General features: G+C 47.3%; 1 long non-coding RNA gene across 2 annotated transcripts; it reads right to left on the bottom strand.

The window, feature by feature from the left end:
* Positions 1–2,970: 2,970 nt before the first annotated feature.
* LOC148184233 (uncharacterized) lies at positions 2,971–6,886 on the bottom strand. 2 transcript variants are annotated; one of them, XR_015772771.1, is made up of 4 exons: positions 6,760–6,886; positions 6,083–6,171; positions 4,902–5,006; positions 2,971–3,626 (listed from the first exon to the last, which is right to left on the bottom strand). It is a non-coding gene; the product is annotated as an uncharacterized LOC148184233 (long non-coding RNA). The 2 variants fall into 2 exon arrangements; XR_015772770.1 differs by having other exon boundaries at positions 6,702–6,785.
* Positions 6,887–6,908: the final 22 nt, after the last annotated feature.

Raw genomic sequence — 6,908 nt, 5'->3', positions numbered from 1 at the left:
GGGCCGATGAGACAGAGCTGTTTGAACTGGGTATTACACAAGGGTTGCAACCCAAGAAACACTTGCAGCAAGGACACGGTTCCTGATGCCATTCCATAGAGAGGAAAATCTGGAGCCAGCCCAGAAACCCGTGTCTGCTTCAAGAAAAGCCCTGTCATTGTATCCTCAGCTCCTAATTGCAGGTACCCCCGTGGGGCTACAGCGTGCAGCTGCAGGGAGGAGTGGCTGGAACTGCCAAGACAGATGTGAGATCCCTCCGTGAGGAATGAGGAATTCTCTGAGGCAGCAGGACACAGCCAGACTTGGCACACTCCCTGCTGGAGACAGTCAGGAAGCAGGACGGAACAGAGCAAGGCACAAGTTTTAAATGCACGCTCCCTTGTATCAGCTTGAGGCTCATGTAATTTTCACTTGCTTAAGGACTGGTTTGTATGGCAGGAGTTCAAAAGAACGCAGGAAGAAGAAAACAAAAAATTCAAAGAGAACATGCATTCTACAGTATCAACAGTCTCAAAGCCTTGACAAGATACAGTTGCTTTCCTCGAGGGACAGCAGCATTTTCCCCTGAGCCACAGTACTTGCTGGATACTCTAGTGCTGTACTACAGCTAAAATAACTCACAGTGCACCCCCTGACAGCGCCATCCTTGGGATGCTCCTCACATGACACACTGTGGGACCTATGGAGATTGTGACAGCTTCTACTGACAGACAGTTTCTACTGTACCTGTGACATCCTTAGCTCCATGCTGCATTGCCTAATGCAGCACTAGAGACACCTTTTAAAAGTCTCTAGTGATAGAGATCCAGGATAGAGAATCATGCATGACAGTTTGTCAAGAAAAAATACTTATAATCATTAAACGTACAATGATTAAAAATAGTTTAAAAGAAGGCTTTGAAGACTTCAACAGAACACAGAAGATTGGTTCAGTCTTCATATCATTCTTTACCTTCACACAATATTTTCTACAGGAAGAGCTTTAAGCTCTTGACATCACACCATTTTTCTGAGATAAACCCCATAATTTTTCAGCAATTGCAGAAACTTCACTACCTAAACAGTAAATGATTTGCTCGAGGTCTCTGAGATAAATGTCCAGCACACTGTCTGGTCCATGCCCATACCATGACTTCCCTTTTCTCCCACAGCTGCCAAGAATAAAGAGTTAATAAGGCAGAGTTCAGCACCATTCCTTCAGAGAGAACTGACTGGGATGCTGACAGCGAGAGAAACCCCGTTTCTTTCACTTACCATTTTCTTAGGAAGAGAAAACCCCACCACACCCAACCCTGAAGCAATTATCCAGCACACCAGGTAGTGAATTGAATAACAGAAAAGTTTTCTGCCATTGCCCGAGGGCTGCACATGACAGCTGAACCGAGCAGCAACACACATCCATTTCTGATGGGGTTTGGGGAATCCAAGCAGCTCTAACCACCTGAAGTTATGAATAATTACCGCACTAGGCTGACAAATTTTGCTCCCCAGCAGAGCCATAACCAATTCTCACAAACACTAGAGGGCAACAGCGTCGCGCAGAACGCCGCGAGGAGAGCGAAAGGGAAAAGCCCAGCCACTGAAGGGCTGGTGCGGGGACCGCGCCAGGCAGATGCCGAGTGCGCTGGGAAAGAAGAAAAACAAACCCAAAGCCCAAGAAACACCAGCGAACAACCCCGCAAACGCCGCCTCGGCAGCGGGAGCCCCAGCGCCGGGCACCCGCCCCGTCCCGCCGCGCTCCCGGCCCGGGCGGTGCCCGCAGCGGAGCGGGAGCCTGCGGCCGGCTCGGGCACAACTTGGCCGGGATCAGGGGGCCGGCGAGCGCCGAGTTGTGCGGCTCGGCCGCGCCGGGCCCGCGGGCACCGCCCGCCCCGCTGCTTACCTCCAGGCGCGCTCCGCCGACATGTCCCCCCGCCGTGCCCCAGAGCCCGCTGCCGGCCGTGCCCTCAGCAGAGGCTCCTCCGGGAGAGGCGCCGGCACCCGGCGGGCGCGGAGTCGCCCCGGGCGCGGAGGTGCGGCGGGGCTGCCGCCGGGGGTGCAGCACCGCCCGGCAGCCTCGCCGCGCCCTCCCGGAGGAGGAGCCGCGCTCGCCGGCGAGGGGCGGGCGGGGGCTCCGCCGCGCCTCCTCCCGCATCGCCCGCCCTCCTCCGAGGCTCTCGGGCCGCTCCCGCCCTCTCGGGCCGCTCCCGCCCTCTCGGGCCGCTCCCGCCCTCTCGGGCCGCTCCCGCCCTCTCGGGCCGCTCCCGCCCTCTCGGGCCGCTCCCGCCCTCTCGGGCCGCTCCCGCCCTCTCGGGCCGCTCCCGCCCTCTCGGGCCGCTCCCGCCCTCTCGGGCCGCTCCCGCCCTCTCGGGCCGCTCCCGCCCTCTCGGGCCGCTCCCGCCCTCTCGGGCCGCTCCCGCCCTCTCGGGCCGCTCCCGCCCTCTCGGGCCGCTCCCGCCCTCAGCGACCCGCGGGCCCGCCCCTCACGGCACCTGCCGTGCCCCCCTCCCACACGAGGGCCGCCGCGCCCTCCCTTGTGGGATTCTTAATCCCTGTCATAAATAAAGGATGATTTAGTATTTTTTTCCCGCTCCTCCGAAACCAATTTAGGAAGCCCGTGCTGCAGACGCGCTGAGGAGAAGTTGAAGTCGCCCCCTCCCGCCCAATCCCCCGCTCTCGGTGCAGCTTTAGGCCGATTTCTGAGCCGGTCTAAAGGCAAGGGTGGAAATTCCGTGTCAGGTCAATTACATTTTGTCAAGACAATGTAGGGTTAAAATCTTGAGAGAATGCCAGTTCATGTGTTTGCAGCCTCGCTGCTTTTCTTTATTGAATTTTCTAACCCTATGTTAAACACAGTTAGTCCCACTGCATTTTTCACTGATACCCTGCATCCCTCGCTCTGGAGATGGAGCTGCTCCATTGCTGCAGGTGAGGGAGTTACGGTTCCCCGTCTGAACTGCATTAGCTTCCACAAATGGGAAATAAAATTAACAAATTTTACAAGTGCCCTCTTGATCTAGCTCATTGACCTACAATTGCCCAGTGATTGTTAGCTCACCTAATGGCTGACAGTTCAATACATCGGATTAACTCCATCACTGGTGCTTGTCTGTCCAAACCTTCCTTTCTGTGACTAATGCAAGGCAAAAACTTCAAGGAGAAAAGTCACCCGAACTATAAATACACATACAAGTCATACCCTTTGATGTCTTCTATAGATTCCTATCTAAATAAACCCATCAAGATTAGGTGTGATGGCTTTATTTCTTTGTGTAAAAGAATCTCTCATCATAATGCCTTATCACAAACCCTACAGAACTTCAGCCCAACACACCCCATAAATTAACACACCTTCAAGCTCCTGGATTCTCTCTCAAAATGATTCCCTGCATTTTTGTAATATGATTAAATTCAGGCTAGTCAAAAGGGTCTAGGACATGAACAAATACTGCAATGGATAAAGATACCTTACCAGGGCTATTTCTCAAATAAAAATTAAAACCTTGAGCGCTTACAACTGCAGCTGTTAAGGAAACTTGCCTGTCTGGACATCTTGGAGTCACACCTCTGCACTCCATACTCAGACCGGCTCTCCTCATTGGCTTGACCCCAGGACAGCCCATAGCAGAGTCTCAGACATCATGACCCTAAAAACAATTTATTCATGGAGCAATAAGAAAAATAACAGCTCGAGTTTGGTGCCTGAAATGAGGGACCCCAAACCAAGGAATCCCTGGGTTTTTATACCCCCAAAATCGGAGTGCTTGACAGCCTGGAGTCCTCATCTCCTGCTGTGTCTCCCCTGGGCACCTGGCACTGATTGCATTCCTCAACACTGTCAAGTCACCGCTGTGTGTCACATTTTCAGAGCAGCTCTAACAAAGTCGTTTGCCATACAGATCTGGGAGCCTTATTTTCCCTCTGTGATGAGTTGCTTACACACATTCCCAGTGACTCTCAGAATGTTGGTGCTGAGGCCATCTGTGGAAGGCTAGCAGTGTTCACCTCCACCAGGGTTTTTGTGTGTAGGGAAGGCTCAGAAAAGCAAAAAATGGGCCCACATTATATTTACCGAGGAGGAAGGAAAATGTATCTTTTACAAAAGATACAGTTGGATAGAAATCAAATGTCAAATAAATCGTGATGGAACTTTTTGTGCAGAAAAGGAGACAGGAAAGACAACACCACTGTGACACTCGGACCATGTGTCAGAACAAATATTCATGAATGTAACCACCTCACTTCTTCTGTATCTCCTCCAAAAACTAATGATTATGTGAATGAATAAGACACATACAGAATGTGCCAAAACAGTCACAAAAAAACAGCATCTGAAATTCATCTTCTAAAATTTCACCTTCTGAAAGGCATTAATTTGGTCAAATTCACCTACTAATTCCAGTGTTTTAATAGGGACTTAGCATAAGGATGTTCTTGTGGAATGCTTTAAATAATGAACATTTATAAATAGCTTCTATTTTGTTACTCTGGGGCTTCCAGTGAGGAGCCGAGGATAAGCCGAATTATGAAAGTAATTGCAGATTGTAAAAAAAGAAATAATTAGCTTTGTAATAAAAAAAATTCTGTAGTGAGTGTAGGATGTTAAAGCCAATTTTAGCTTCGTTAATCAAAGTAGTTATTCAGCATCCATTAATTCAGTACCCAGAATTTACAAGTGGCAACTAATCGATAAAAATAAATGAATATTGATATGGCAGCACTTTTGCAATATTGTATTTACAGTGCCCTTGAAGCAAGTTAGATCCTACATTAAAGGATCAGTAAACTGATGCAAAGGCTAACACCTTGCATCCAGAAAGCTTTGGTGACGGGGGTTAAGGGGAAGGAAGCTAAAGATTTATTCCTGTGTTTCTGATGAGATTGCAGAACTTTGGTAAGATGGAAACCGGGACATCGATTACCTTTCCAGTAAAGTCCAATGCTGTTTTACAGCATGCAGTCAACATCCATTTATCAGGAAAGGGCTTCCTCTTCCCAAATGTTTCAGTACTCCCCTCTGTTGTTCACTGAAAAGAAAGAGAAATCATCCTCCTTTTAATCAGCAACAGCACAGCTCCGTAAACTTTGTGTCCTGCCCAACTCACTGCACTGCTTTCAAAATGAAAGAATTAGAATAAAGTCACATTCTTTTTATTGAATTAAAAAAAACCCCAGAAACGAATCAATGAAAATTCCAGGAAAAATAATGTCAGTTTGGTCTTTTGGATCTGGAGCAGGAGCTCAGTGCAAAAGTGAAGAGACAGCATTAAATAATATCAGTATAAGTTTATTTGGAATTAGAGCAACTTCTTGGGGTAAAATAATCTGCTCCACCTCTCATTAAAACCTTAGCTACTAGAAATGAGTATGAATTTTATATATTGAGATATTACTTTTATCACTATCTGGGAAATCTAACAGGTGCTGGGGAATGCTTCGGTTGGGAAATGACATCTAGCTGGCAATAATCATGAATAAAACTATTCCAATCATGAATAAAACTATTCCTCTAAAAAGTAAAGTTAATTAATCAAAATTCACAAATGCAGAATATAATGGGTCAAATACTAGCAGAGATATTTGAGAAGTAATCAAAAGCAAGAACAAGATTTTTAAATTCATGAAAAGAAGACAGATGGAAGAAAAAGGGATGTGCTTGTAGCACGATCAGAGAAAAATGGGACAAGCAAAACAATTCTCAGTCTTTTATTAAAGATGAGATACTGTGAGACTGCAATGAGGCAGCACTGCCAATAGACTTCCACAGACTGCTCTAAGTTCAGACTGAAAAGAGGAACAATTGTGGTTTAAGTAAGAAGATTTGTAAGCCATGTATAAGAAATTCCATAGAATCCTCCAGACTTCTAACTATATAGCACTCATTAAATGTGCAGGAGATGGATAATAGATAGCATATTTTAAAATGTATTGGTTAAATTACTTTGGAAAGCAAACACTGCATAAAATAGCATTCAGTGTTGGAGATGTTATGTTAAAGTCAATTGTCAGTTTCTGCTCTTCCCTGTTTCTTCAGACTTTATAAATAAAACTCAGGCTTTATAAATATAACTCACTTTATTAATAAACCCCTCAGAATACACACCTGCACACATTGTAGAAATCAATCCTTTTCTTTTGTAAGTTTCATGCCAATGCTGTTGTGATATTTCTTTGCTCCATTTCAGCAATTATCTACAACAAAGAAACGCATCCACAATTTTTCTAGTGGACCTTGCCTAGGCAGTGCAAGTCTTTCTTGTCAGTCTCTGTCTATTTCCCCCAAACTTATTTAGACTGAGAACCTAGTGATTCCAGCCTGTTTTTAAACCACTTTTCATGCTGATCTGCCTTCTACCGCTTGAGGAACGCTTCTAGCATTTGAGGAACATCAGAAAAGATTCTCCTTAAATGCTCTAGGAACACTGAAAAGCCTGTTCTGTGTGTTTAATGGGACATTCTGAGGGTGTTTTATTCTGGTTTGGGGGCTGAGGGAGGCACCCCATGGAAGGGCTGGTTCACCTTGACAGCCCTGTCAGGAGACGGACCCGGTTTTCCCTTGAGGCTGCCCACAAGGCTCTGAGGGGGCTTTTGGAGCAAAAAAACCAGAAAAACAATAAAATAAAAAAAAACCAACCCAAAACAAACAACAAAAAAACCAACAAAAAAGCAAAAACAGACAGAAAGAAAACCACGCAGAAAGCCATCGCTAAAAACGAACTTGCCAAACACAACTGGGCGAGCAGACAAGACACCTGCAAGGCTTCGCCGGCACATCCCCACCTGTTCGCCGATCCTGAGGCGAGACCGAGGGCGGGCACGCGGCCCCTCACGGCTTCCCGCCCTTTTTAACGTTTCTGGGGCCACGCGCGCCCCCCTCCCCCCCCGCCCCAGGGTTTCCTGTCCTTTGTAAGGTTTCTGAGGGTGAAAGT

Source organism: Pseudopodoces humilis, chromosome 6 (genome assembly GCF_049639895.1).
Source record: "Pseudopodoces humilis isolate 2021_Gansu_Grassland_sample_001 chromosome 6, ASM4963989v1, whole genome shotgun sequence".
Taxonomy (NCBI): Eukaryota; Metazoa; Chordata; class Aves; order Passeriformes; family Paridae; genus Pseudopodoces; species Pseudopodoces humilis.
Note: the sequence above shows the minus strand (reverse complement) of the source record. Positions and strands in the feature narration are given on the sequence as shown.